Raw genomic sequence first — 13,895 nt, 5'->3', positions numbered from 1 at the left:
AACTGCCATATAGCCAACTGCGGTTCAAGTCCCAGATCCGGTGGCTTTCTCTCTCTCTCTCTCTGTTCCTCTCTGGTAAAATGAAAAATAAATAAATAAAGTTAAATAAAATAATTCTTTAAAAAAAGGCAGTTTAAAAACTGCCTTTCCCACCCCCCAGTTCCAGTCATCTCTGTCTTGTCTTCAAAATACTTATTTACTTTTATTCCCCCTGGGGTGTAATTTCTCGCTTTCTGTCTCTCTGTCTCTCTGGCAAGCACACACAGCCTATAGCAAAAACCTCTCAAAAAAAAAAAAAAAAAAAAAGGACCAGCAGCAATTAGTGTAATGGCTATGACTCCCATGTAGTTGACCGCAGTTTAAGTCCCAGACCTGGTGGCTTAAACTCACGCCGGGCCCATGTATGTGCGTGCCCAAGATCCCGAGAGGAGAATGGAGGAGAAGGGATTGTGGTGTGGCCATCCCCCTGGGGGGGTGATTTCTCACTTTCTGTCTCTCCGTCTCTCTCTGTCTTTCTGGTGAGCGCATGCAGCCTATAGCAAAAACCTCTCCAAAATAAATAAATAAATAAACAAACAAACAAATAAATAAAACTTATTGCTTTTTAGTCTCTTATAGAATTACCTGTTTATTTTGTTTTCCCCACTGAAATGTAGGATCCATGAGACCAAGGATTTTTCTCTTTTTTCTAACCTACTATGTGATCTCGTGTTGGAACAATCCTGAGCAAATAGTAGGTGTTCCGTAAATATTTGTTGAATAAATGAATGCACAAAAATAGCCACTATTGGGGCCAGCCCATGGTGTGGTGGTTAAGGTGGCTAGATCCCACATGGCCGACTGCATGATTTGAGTCCTCAATCAAGCAGCTTGAAAAGCATGACAGGCACATGCATGTGATAGCTCGAACTACAGAAAGCAGAGAGAAGAGAAGGGATTGCAGTGTGACCATTCCTTGTGGTGGGTGCTTTCTCACTTTCGCTCTTTCTTGCTCTCTCTGGCGAGTGCATGTGTCCTTTTAAAATATATATAAATATATATAAACATATAATATATAAATATTTATATATTTTATATATAATGTATATCATTTTATATATATATACATATATATATACTATATATTATATATATACACATATATATTTTTTAATGACCACTATTTATTGGTCTTCCCTGTTTTTTACTTCCCTGATGATTTTCACTTATTTTTTTTTTTTTAATTTGCTGGAGGGCATGTGTACTTTCAGAGAAAGGTGAGAAAGCACCTCCCTCCACCAATTAGCATGGTCACACCGCAATCCCCTTTCCTCCATTTTGCCATCCTGTCAGGATTTGGGGGTAAGCGTGCACAATTTCTGTAGCGTTTTTGAAGTTGCTGGGGTCAGGACTTGAACTGCAGTCTGCCGTGTGGAATCTGACTTTCTATGCCTAATAGTTAAGCGCAGACTTATCAGTCTCTCTGAAAACTCTGATTCTAGATAAATTTCTTGTAATTTTCCTTTTCTTCAGTTGCTTATTTGAGCTTTGTTCTGCAGCTGCTTCTCTGTCCTTCTACATGTTAATCCTTGTTATCTAAGCTGCTCTCCTACCTTCATTGTCCTGGTAAATCCAATATTAACCCTCTCCTACATTCCATTGTTTATATGTTATCTCTATTTTGAGCACCCCAAATGGAATATGCCCCAAATGATCACCTCCTGTCCAAAACTGTTATGGACTTACAAGCTTCATCTTGGTTAATAACAGTGCTAATACACAGTTTCTTAAGCTGTCCAAGTCCTCGGCTTTTCTCCCTGATGATCTCGTGTATTCTACCTCTCGAACATCTCTTGACTTTAGCTTCACAATGTCCATACTGTTTGGCCCCTTACCATCCTGCCCCTAGGTCACTGGAATCATGTTAGTTGTCTTGTCATAAGAGATCCAGGAAGTCTCAGGGACCTTTTGCCTCTTCAGCTACATTTGGAGGAAAAAGGCTTAGATTATTCTGAGACACATTGCGGAGGCTAGTAGAGCATTTGTGGGATGGAAGCTGCTTTGCTACATGATTGTCCTATGACCAGATGAAAGCTAAGGCACCTAATGAGAACAAGAAAAGCAGCCTGACTCCTTCAGCCAGGTCTCAGTGTGGGTAGCAGCTGACTTGGCCTGCTGTGGCGTTCTCAGGACTCCCAAAATTATAACACCAGATAGGTCACTCTTTGACTGTGAAGAAGTGACACCAAATCAAACCAAATGAAACCAGAACAACTTCATAATCTTATCTAAGCACAAATGAAAACAAGGTCAATGTGTAAACCACGAGACAACAAGTGTCTCCTCTCCCAGCTAATATGTGAGGGCTGCTTCTACAGCAACTACATTTAAGCCTCAGTCTAGTCTCCCTTACTCTAGATAGGGCCTTAAACACCCATTTATATAATTATCCCCCACTTCCAGAGAGCACCCACTCCAGAACAAAGTCCTGCTTCCTTGAGCCCTCCTCTAAATCACCTAACACCCATTCCAATCCCATAAAAAGTCCTTTTTACCACTCTCTTACTGAGAGGCCCTACAATTCCCCATGGCATGTTCTCCCTTTGCAAGAACAAGACGCCCAGGCAGGTCGTTCAACTCTAGGTGTCCTCTTACAAGTCTCTGGCTGGAATGTACGGACCCTGAATTGGGAACTATCCCATATTCAGTTGAGCCAATCAAGCCATCTCTTTCTGACAATGTTAGACGCTGGTTAGCAAAGATGAGGTGGGTAACTCAAAATCAGGCTGTAATCAGGACCAGCAGTTAGTGTAATGGCTATGTCACTGGACTCTCACGTAGTCGACCGTGGGTCATGTCCTGGACCAGGGGGCTTTAAACTCACGCCAAGTGCGTGTGTGTGCGTGCCCAAGATCCTGAGAGGAGAATGAAGGAGAAGGGATTGCGGTGTGGCCATCCCCTCGGGGTGGGGTGGGGTGGGGTGGGATGATTTATTGATTTCTATCTCTCTGTCTCTCTCTGTCTGTCTGGTGAGCACACATGCCCTATAGCAAAAACTTCTCAAAAAAAAAAAAAAATCAGGCTGTAACTGACAAGCTTTGTAGGTGACCGAATTTTGCAATATTGAGAATCCTAGTTCTGGAATGAATGTGTGATTATGATATCACTTGCTGGGACCAGCAGATGGCATAATAGTAACGTCACTGGACTCCCACATGGCTGATTGTAGTTGAGTCCCAGACCCAGAGGCTTGACACTCATGCTGGGTGCACATGCATGCCTGCCTGAAATCCCTAGAGGTGAATGGACAAGAAGGGATAACAGTGTGGCCATCCCCCCAAGGGGGTGATATTTTGCTTTCTGTCTCTCTGAATAGTACATGTGCCCTATAGCAAAAAACTCTTCTAAAAAAAAAGATATCACTTGCTACCTAAGAATCCCATGGGTTATTGATATACAACCTCAAGATGTCAGGTAACCTGTGCCTAGAAAGGATATGTTCTAAAGCTGAAAAGAGAAAATAATAGGGACCAGCAGATGGCATAATGGTTACCTCACTGGACTCTCACATAGTTGCTCATGGTTGGAGTCCTGGACCCGGCAGCTCAAAACTCACGCTGGGTGCATGTACATGGATCCCCAAAATCCCAAGAGGAGAATGGAGGAGAAGGGATTACAGTGTGGCCAGCTCCCCTGGGGGGTGATTTCTCACTTTCTATTTTTCTATCTCTGACACTCCAGCAAACACAAGCACCCTATAGGAAAAATCTCTCTTAAACAAAGAAAAGAAAGAAAAGAAAAGAAAAGAAAAGAAAAGAAAAGAAAAGAAAAGAAAAGAAAAGAAAAGAAAAGAAAAGAAGAGAAAAGAAAAGAAAAGAAAAGAAAAGAAAAGAAAAGAAAAGAAAAGAAAACAATAGCTGGCTACCTTGGATATTTGGACCGACATTTTTTATTCATTTGGCAAATATTTCCATAGTACACACTGCTCCAAGGATTTGTTCAGGCATTGCAGAAATAATAGCAAACCAAACATGCAAGCTTCTTTCTTGATTCCTTGGATTAATATCATAATTGGGTATGAAAGATGGCAAAAAATCAGTGTATGTCTGAAAAGAAGGAAAATATCAGAAAGTAATAAGTAACATAAAGATTATTAAGTTAGGAAATGTTGGAGAGTGTCTTACCAGTTTTTCTACCTTGGTAGTGAATATTCTAGAGAGATTATCTTAAGCAAAGGCTCTAATGTACTGTGAGGATGTTCTCAGTTTACTTTGTAGAAAAATCCTAGTCCTAGGTAAGGAGAGGGACAAGGCATTCGTCTACTGGAAGTATGTGATTTCCTACCTGTCCTCTGTAAACACACACTGAGGTCTAGTTGGACTAATTGATCTCCTACTGTATGGGAGTGTTTTGCTTCTAAGTTGTTTACCTTTGGCTCATAGACTTTTCAGTCTAGGATGACTCTTTATCTGGTTATCAAGTCCATATTAAAGGCTCTGGCAAATGTTTCACTTCTCTTCTTCATGGTAATGTTTTGGATTTGCAAACACAGTAGCTTATACCTTCTGTTCATTCTCAGTCTTGTCAGTCAATTCTTTTTCTTTTAGAAAATTATTTTATTCAGTTATTATTATTATTATTATTATTATTATTATTATTGTTTTTCAGTTTGACCAAAGAGAAACAGGGGAAGAAAGTGAGAAAGCAAGCCACCAAGTCCAGGACTCAAACTACAATTGACCATGTAGAAGTCCAACGCCTCAATCACCGCACCATCGGCTGACCACCACTCAATTCTTTAAAAATTCTTCCTTGACAAAAGTGAAGGTAAAGTATAGTTTCCTTCTCCTGAGAGTAATCATTAGCATTAAATAATATGTCATACCTATAAATAAGTATTTTGTAAATGTCTCTATGTATTCTTGACAGGTGTGTCTTAGCGTCCCCAATTAGAATAAAAAAATTAAGATAATCAGGAACCACAAATTATCATGCTCTAGAATCATTTAGCACAATAACTCTCATGCAAGAGTTTGGTAAGCGATTTTAAAAATAACTGTCAAATATGAATCATGATTACTAACATTTATTGAGAACTTTTTGTATTCTATGTGCTATTCTAGGCACTGTATCATTTAATTTTCCCAACCATCCTTTGAAGTAGATACTATTTTTTAAAAATTATTTTCTTTTAGAGAGATTTTTTTGCTACAGGCCGTATACACAGAGAGAGAAACAATGAGAAACTATTCCCCGGAGGGATGACTACCTTGTAATCCCTTATTTTTGATTCTCCTCTCAGGATTTTGAGCAACTATGCACAAGCACCCAGTGTGAGTTTCAAGCTGCTGGGTCTGGACTCAAACCATGGTTGACCATGTGGGAGTCTAGCACCTTAACCACTATGACACCTGCTGACCCAGGTAGATACTACTATTGTTTGTACAAAGTCCTACTGCTGGCAAATGGGGGCTAGTTGCCAGAGGAACCATATAATTAAATGGTTGGAACTAACAGCCTTACCCTCCGACTTCTGTAGAGAAGAGATGTCTGGGGATTGAGTTAATCCCCAATGGCCAATAATACAATCAATCATGCTTATGTAATGGACCCTCCATATAAACCCTAAACAAAGGGATTCAGAAAGCTTCCCAATTGCTGAATGCAGTCACATGCCGGGAAAGTGGTGCATACCAACTACAGGACAGAAGTACTCTCCCTTGAGACTCTTAATGATCTTCCAGCGTATAACTCCTCATCTGACTCTTGGTTTGTACCCTTTATAATATCCTTTATAATTCATTGATGCTATAAATAAATGTTTTCCGGAGTTCTGTGAGCTATTATGTTAACTTAGCACACCTGAAGAGGGGGACACAAGAGGCCCCTGGAAACTACTACCATGAGGACGCATTACTTGCAATTGGCATCTGAAGGGGATAATCTTGTGAGACTGAGTTCTTAACCCAGGGAGTTTGTGCTAACCCCAGATTCAGTGTTAGAATTGAGATGAACTGTTGAACATTCAATTGATATCTGGAGGGCTGGAGAACTTGTCATTGGTGTGAGGAAGTACCCCACATATTTGGCATCAGAAGTATTCTGTGTGTAGAAATAGATCACAGTAGTGGTAGCACTTCCTTCTAGATAATCTTGGAGATGGAATGGAATAGTTAGTATTGACTTGCGCCAAGGATTCCTCCTGGGCCTGGGTGCACTACTTTCCCATTCTGAGAAAAATTAGGTTTCTGTTAGCAAGGATCAATGAAGCTGTGGAGGCAAATGGCATTGTCTGCCCTGACTCTTCAAGTTTCAATGTCCTCATTTGTAAAATGGGAAAATAACATCGCTTTATAGAGTTGTGAGTGTTCAATGAAATTATACTGTACATCTCTAGCATAATACCAGGCACATACATATACAATACTTATTTTTAAATGATGTAACAAACAAAAAGAGAAAAATTGGAGGATGTTTCCAGATTTCATGATTTTCTGAAGTGTTGAAATCTAGAAAAAGATGAATGAAATCCTTGGAGAGTCAGAAAATACCCAAGAGTTTATATTCAGATGTCTCTTGTTTAAAATGTAAATGATACATTATTTTTGAAGATAAGTTACGAGTTTCGTGTTCCTCAGACAACCCAAATTCATTCTGGCGCCATGTTTTCCCTCTTGTTCCTTTTGCAGAGGGCTCATCGTTCTCCACTTGGTCTTTTCAAACATTACCCACTTAAAGTCCTCAGATCCCATCCTTTTCATTAATCTTCCTACAACCAATCTGGCTCATTGAAATTCCTTTCTACTTCAGTGCTATTTAAAATATTTAAGACGTAGTGACAAAATAATCTAAACATACAGCAGCTGAAACTGTTTTTGTTGTGGTCGTCTCTGTAAAGTTTGGAGGTAGGCACTCTATGCCTGATAAAGAGGCTGCTATCTCCCACATGGCTTCTATCTTTGATCCCAAAGGGGCTGCTCTCACACACATCACCATCTACTGGGAGGGAGGACAGGATGAGGCGTGTGCATCCAGGCTTTAAGTATAAGCAGTGGACAGAACACACATTACTTTGCTACATTCCATTCGTTGTTCAGATCCGTTTGATTGCATGGTCACATCTAGTTACAGAGGAGGATGGGAAGTGTAGACCCTAGCTGGGTGACTATCTGCTCAGCAAAAACTTTGGTAGGAGAGAAAAGAAACTAGGAACTCAAGAATAGATTCTCAGAGTGTGCCATAGAGATATTAGGAACTAAAGAATAGATTCTCAGAGTGTGCCATATCCAGGGTGAAGGGATGAGAGCAGGCAATAGGGGATTATTTTCAACCTTGTAAGAGTGTGCTAATGAAGGTAGAAAATGGTTTATTATGCACTTCGGTATAGAGAAGGAAGAGTAGTGAAATGGATAATACAGCTCCATTTTCAATATATACACATGATTTTGTAACATATATATGCATACTTAACTTGTGACCTAGTCTTGCTGTAAACTGTTTTAAACTTTTTTGATATACACTAAAGTACCCAGCATAGTACTATTAATAGTGTGTAGAATTCAATCTGTACTATTGAGAATCTATCCTTGTGCTCAACCCTCCTGATAACAACACCTTAAACAAGAAAGAGCCAGTAATTTTCTATGGACCTTTTTTTATTGGAGGGAACTCTCAGCTTATTAGCAGTGTTGAACGTCTATATGTAATTTCTCTGTTGCTCTTCTCTCATCTAGTCAGGATCAGTTCTCAGATTTGGTTCTTTCTTTTATGCTTGCTAGAAGGGTGTGTGTTTGCCAGAGAAGATAAAGAGGGAGAGGAGAAAGCACTCCCTGTGGGAAATGGTCACACCACAATCTCTTCTCATCTTTCCTTCCTTTTGGGATTTTTGGGTATGCATGTGCATGCACATTGTGTATTTCTTACTGGGTCCAGGACTTGAACCATACAGTAAGCCATGTGGAACCTTTTTTTTTTTTCCAAGCCAAACTGTATCCAGCTTTATTAAAGATACTTTTCATAAACAATCATGGTATTTCAGGCAGGACATGGGCAGACAATCATTAACAGTATACAACTTTCAAATTCCCTTCTTCAATGGACTACCAAAATCAGAAAGCCACTATAAAATCCAATGAAGTCTTCATTTGATGCTCTGAACAGGGAAAGTTTAGAGTGAGGGTTGACATTTCACATTTAGCATGTTGTTTAACAACTTTTCACGAGCTGACCCTGACTTTCGGGAAATGAAAATGGCAGAATTATCAACCTGAAGATCCAACAATACAGAAAGGGAACTGCTGCTCTTTTGAAGGATGTCATCTCAATGTCACTAGGAAAGTCCAGATTGCCTGACATACTGGTATAACCAGTTTTCTGTGGTCAAGTCCCCAGAGGTCTCTGGTTAAAGGGAGTTAAGTCTATGCTGAAGCAGAGAAAGAGAGGACATAAAAGCAGATGCTAAGTTTTCCACACCACAAGGCATCTATGCCAAGGTGGCTGTGTGTGTCAGGGGATCCCTCCTCTCGGGAGCCAGGAAATCCCTCCTCTCGGGAGCCAAGAGGAAGTCTCTCAACACTAGAAGGGAAAGATGTTGTCTAAATCAATCCAGCTTCAGAGACGTTCTGTTAGTGACAAATGCTCCTTCCCCCAAAACAACAATGAAGTGTTTTGTGTGCTAACAACATAACTTAAAAAAAAAAAAAGGTAAAACAAAATTCTGCATTTTTATAAAACTTGATAAAAATAGTATTCACACTGTACAGTCACCAGAAGTACAGTTATCAAAAATGCACACCCTTCACTTGGCATCTCCAGCACCTGCAGCTTTCTGTGCTGGTCTGTGTTGGCATCTCCGTTTTCTGCAGGGTTATTCCCATCCTCGCCAGCATCAGCTTTTCCCTTTCTTCCTTTGGGCACCTTCTCTTCCTTCTTTGCAGGGGCCTTTTTAGACTTGGTCTCTGTCTTTAGAGGAGCAGGTTTCGCAGACAACCTTGCAGATCTCTGTGGTTCGTCCTTCACCTTGGCTTTATCTCCTTCAGCATCCCCTTCTCTTGGTGGCGATGACGACAGAACGCTGGACACCAGGGATGCAGCGGCGCTCAGGTTTTGGTGGTTCCGGGGAGTCGCTCTCGCCTCTTCTTCACACTGCTCCATGTGGAATCTTAACCACCAAGCCACAGAGCTGGATCTAATCATCTTTCTTTTAAGGAAGGAGCAAGGAAATATTTGGAATATCTAACATAAGACTCACACAATTCACTTTTTTGTTTTTGTCCCCACCCCCACCCCCATCCCCAAGCTGCGCGGGGAGTAAGTAGGTTCTTGTCAGGAATTAGTGTTAAAATAGCATGCTTCCTTATCTCTATTCTTTCTTTCTTTTTTTCCAGTTATTTAGTTTTTGCTACAGGGTGTGTGTGATCATCAGAGATAGACAGAGATAGAAAAGGAAATTGAGAAATCAGCTCCCAAGGAGATGGCCACACTGCAGTCCCTTCTCCTTCAGGCTCCTTGAGACTTTAGGCATTCATACACCTGTACCCAGTATGATTTTTCAAGCCGCTCAATGGTTCAAGCCCAGTTCAGATCTGGGACTCGAACCATACATTTGGTTATGTGAGATCCAGTGCCTTAACCTCCATGCCACCTGTTGGTTGATAACTATTATTTTTTTTTATGTGTTCAGACCCCTTAATTGTAGAATCAGGAAAAGAGGCATGGTAAGTGGCAGGATGCCAACGTTCCAGCCTGCACTTTAAACAAACAGATGCTGAATTGAAAATGGCTTTATCTTTAACCTTTGTGAATAACTGTATTTGCTGGAACAGAGATTTATTTTACCACTTGACAGATAGATTGGTACCATTTTTTCATAAGAACTTCTCTACTAACAGCCTAGTTAAAGAAATATTCTTTTCAGTCATGTAACAATCACTTTCAACAATTCAACCAAGTTCAATTCAATCTGATGAAAATCAGTTCAATTTTCATTTACTCTGCTTTAAGCTTTGGGCTGGTTGTTGGGGCTACAGATGAATTAGCCACAACTAGGTATTCGCATTCCATCAGGGCAGACAGATGCAAGACCAGGTAAGTCTTATAACAATGAAGTGTTATGGGATAGAGAGGATGGAGTGTAAAAGTACATACAAGCTGCAGGTTTTTCCAGTTTCTTAGTACTTTGTTTTTCTATTGCCAGCTCTAGATCCTAGTTCCAAAGAAAGCATTTCATTACGGGGGCAGGGAATCAGGGGCTAGACCACTCATGGATAAGTAACTCTCCCATCTTCATATCATATTTATAAAAGCTCTTAAGATTTAAATAGATCATTTGTGTGATTTTTTTAAAACACAAATCAAGCTATAGAACTGCTATGGTTTGAATATCCCACTGAAATTCATGTTGAAATTTAATCACCATTGCAAGGTATTAGTAGGGTGGAAACAATCTAACTATGGGATTTAGCAGCGAGGTTGTTGGAGGTAATGATTAGGTAAAGTCATCAGGATAAGGCTCCCATGATTGAAGACTGATGCCTTTAAAAGAAGAGGGACACAAGCATGCTTGCCCTGCCTTGCCATGTACTGCACTCTGCCATGTTATGTATGATACAGCACTAAGGTCCTCACTACCTGTTGGCCCATTTTTTTAAATTAATTTTTAAAAATTATTATTCAATGTATTAAATCACTATACATCATTTAGATTGTGAAGAGACTTTACCCAGCATGATTCACACCTCAGGCCAGCCCAGTTGAGACTATTATGCACATCCTCGTCAACAGATAAAAAACCTTGTCTGTGTCCCACAAGTGTCATACCTCTCCATTTCCCCCCTAAATTTCCTTTCCTATGCTCTTCCCCTCCCACACTCTCTTTCCACTTTACCTCTAGTGTCCATTGTAACTTTTAATGCTTTTATGTTCTCCAGTCTTTTAGTATCTACCATAGAGTGCTTTAAGAAGTTTTTTGCCATAGGGTGTGTATGCTCACCAGTGAAAGAGAGAGAGAGAAAGTGAGAGGGAAAGTGAGAAATCACTCCCTTGGGGTGATGGCTATTCTGAAATCCCCTCTCCTCCATTCTCCTCCAGGAGACCTTGGGTGTACATGTATATGCGCCTGGTATGAGTTTCAAGCTGTCAGGTCCAGGACTTGAAACATGGCAGGCCATGTGGAAGTACAGTGATGTAATGGCTATACCATCAGCTGGCCCTAAGTCTCTTTTCTTTAGAAATTACCCAGATTGTGATATTCAATAGAACACTACAGTTAACAGCAATAGAAAATGGACTAAGAGAAAAACTGTTAAAAACACGCACTGTATTGCTTTTAGTATGTTGCTTACTGGCTTTTACCAACATGAAAAAAACCTGGAGACCAAAAAGCAAAAGTCTAGTTACAAAGTCACATTCACTTGGGAACCCAAGGCTCAAAAAAGGAATTTTCATGTGGACCTCTAACAGTATGATGTATTATTCATCTTTGTATTCTACGAGACTTTATAGGACCTAATTTTTAGGTTATTGTTCAATAGATGGAGTGGCTCTAACTTATTTCTCTGTTTTCTCATAAAAATTAAGGTCAGCATTTACATTTTATTACCTCTAGAAATAAGAAAAAATGTAATTCATAATCTTTAACTTTTTATGAAGAAAGAAAAAATATTAAAAAGCCTTTTGGGATACTGGATGGTGACACAGTAGTGAAGCAGGGTGAGTCTCTGAGGCTGACCCAGTGGGGAAAGTTCAGCGTTCATGTCCAGAGACCGCCACGAATATGCTGGGTGTATGTTCGCCTCTGATTAAGGATGGTTGAAGCTGGGACTGATTGTGGTGTCAAGATCTTATTGAGGATGATGTCTTTCTCTCTAAGTTTCTCTTGCTCATGGAAGAGATAAAGAAATCAACTTTAAAAATATATTTAACAAAAGACATTTTCCTCCTTTTAGTGCCACTAATTTGTCCTTTGAAGGTAGACATCATTTGCCAATCAAAATGGATACATCATTCACATCTTAACCTTGTTTTTTTTCTTTGTGAGAGATTTTTGCTACAGGGCACATGTGTTTGCTGGAGGGAGGGAGGGAAGGAGAGAGAGACAGAGAGAGAGAGAGACATAGAGGGAAAAAAGCACCCCTCAGGGAGGATGATCATGCTGCAATCCCTTCTCCTCCTTTCGCCTCTTGGGATTTTGGGCACACACGCACACATGCCTGGCATGAGGTTAAAGCCACTGGGTTCAGGACTTGAGCCACAGTTGACTATGTGGGAGTCCAGCAACATAACCATTATGCTATCTGCCTGTCCCCTTAACCTTGTTTTTAACACAGTTTTTAATCAACAAAGATAATACCAGTCTCTGTATTATATTTTCTTTCCTATCATGTCAGTACATTCATTTTTTATAAGCTATGCAAACTTTTTTCCTTGTTTTGAAAATACAAATTATACAGAAAGTACCAAGAAGACAATAACAAATGTTAAGAAAAAGAACAATGAAGATGGAATTGAAACCCCTTTTGTACCATTCTCTGATACTTTATCTCTTTCTCTCTTTTCAAATGTAGTAATTTGCTTTTATTTTCCCATTATAGTATGTTCTCAAGTTATAGTCATATAAAAATGTAGATGTACTACTTCATTTTAACTGCCATATGGCATTGTATAGTATAAATATACATAATATACTGATTTTTTTAAATGTATGGGCCTTCCACTTTTTCATAATTGCTCACGAGGCCCAGAAATGTACACATTTTTTTGTGCATGTATGTGAGATATTTCTCTAGTGTATATAGAGAGATAATGCCTTCCAGGACTTAGTATGGTATGTTTTCTCCTTCACTAGATATTGCAAAATTGGTCTTCAATGGCTTGTCCCAATTTATAGTCCTCTCATTACTCTGAAATTGTTCTAGTTCCACAACGTCTTTGCTATTGTTTGATATTTTTATATTTTAATTTTCTGCTAATGTGTCTATTTTCATTTGTATTTTTTTAAGTACTGGTTCCTTTGTTAACATTGAAAATCTGAGAAATACAACTATAATACACAATAAAGACCCTTTTTCTGGTGAGTATGAAATTCAGCTTAAAGTTAAGTATAAGTATTTTCAAGTAACAAGCTGATTTTCATCACAGTTGAAGGTATCAATACTTAATTTGCATAGATGTATTATTTATTATTTTAAAAGTTTTAAATTTCAGACCAGGAAACTTCTACCTTCTCAATCTTAAATTCTGTGCTTTCTAGGAAATAGACGTTGCTCTTTTTGACTGCCAATTAGGAAGCTGATGCTCTTACAATGGTTCCCGAATCTGCATCGCCCTTGCCAATGATAATAAACAAGCAAGAGAATGGAATTCTAAGGCAATCAACTTAATTCTGGAATCAATAGCTCTTATCTATGTTCTACTTAAAACCCAAGGCCACATTACCAGAATATATCATCTTAGACTCCTCCATGCAAAGGACTAGGATACTGTTGTGCACTCAATCAATATGTAAGGATGTTGCTGGCTATTGGAAGGGACATTTCCATGGTGCATTAATGGTCAAGCAGAAGGGGAACTAAAGTACTTATGTAATAATCGTGTGCCCAGTGCAAAGTTTATTTTTCCTCACCAGCTCCCTGTGGGTCTTGGGTGGTCCATCTACAGATATACATGGTCTCTATATGGTTTTTCTCATGAGGACAAGCCCAATAATTGGTTCGGTGCATTTGCTCATTGGAGAGAGAGAGAGACTGAAAGCAAGGAATCAACCCCCCCAGGGGGGATGGTCACACAGCAATCTCTTCTCCTCCATTCTCCTCTTGGGATTGTAGGCATGCACATACATGTGGCCAGCATAAGTTTCTAGCCACTCATGGGACTCAAGCTGCGGTCAACCATGTGGGAGTCCAGCACCTAAACCACTA

At 39.7% G+C, this 13,895-nt stretch overlaps 1 pseudogene; it reads right to left on the bottom strand.

The window, feature by feature from the left end:
• Window positions 1-8,776: 8,776 nt before the first annotated feature.
• Window positions 8,777-9,132, bottom strand: LOC102471022 (non-histone chromosomal protein HMG-17 pseudogene; annotated as a pseudogene).
• Between the last annotated feature and the right edge of the window lie 4,763 nt (window positions 9,133-13,895).

This window comes from Tupaia chinensis, unplaced genomic scaffold (genome assembly GCF_000334495.1).
Source record: "Tupaia chinensis unplaced genomic scaffold, TupChi_1.0 Scaffold000410_1, whole genome shotgun sequence".
Lineage (NCBI taxonomy): Eukaryota > Metazoa > Chordata > Mammalia > Scandentia > Tupaiidae > Tupaia > Tupaia belangeri.
Note: the sequence above shows the minus strand (reverse complement) of the source record. Positions and strands in the feature narration are given on the sequence as shown.